We start from the raw sequence: 433 nt of genomic DNA on the forward strand, positions 1-433 counted from the left end.
TTAGCATGCTGACGTTAGCAATTGGATCAAAGAGCTGCCTCTCCTATGTACAGCCTCACAGAGCTGCTAGCAATGAATTTAAATGTTGCTGTCTGCATTGTTTCTTTTCGAGAAAGCGTGTGGTGGCGCTATTCCATAGCCGCCGCCCGGAGGCTTGCTCCAACCTAAGTTAAATTCCTCGTATGTATATAACTGGTGAATAAAGCTGATTCTGATTCTGAAATATTGCTGCTTATTTCACTTTTATGTGGATTAGATTGCTTATTGTAGCCTGCCAATGTGTGTCCCAAAAAACTAAATGTTCCAAAAATTTTCATATTGAATTTTAAAGTAACAATTTAAACTTTCAGATGTGTGATCCTATTTATTCTTTCTTGATTCTTGATTTTCTCTTCATCAGGAGGAACCAGAGCTTCCGTACGGTGTTCTTGTT

Source organism: Etheostoma spectabile, chromosome 15 (assembly GCF_008692095.1).
Source record: "Etheostoma spectabile isolate EspeVRDwgs_2016 chromosome 15, UIUC_Espe_1.0, whole genome shotgun sequence".
In the NCBI taxonomy this organism is placed as follows: domain Eukaryota; kingdom Metazoa; phylum Chordata; class Actinopteri; order Perciformes; family Percidae; genus Etheostoma; species Etheostoma spectabile.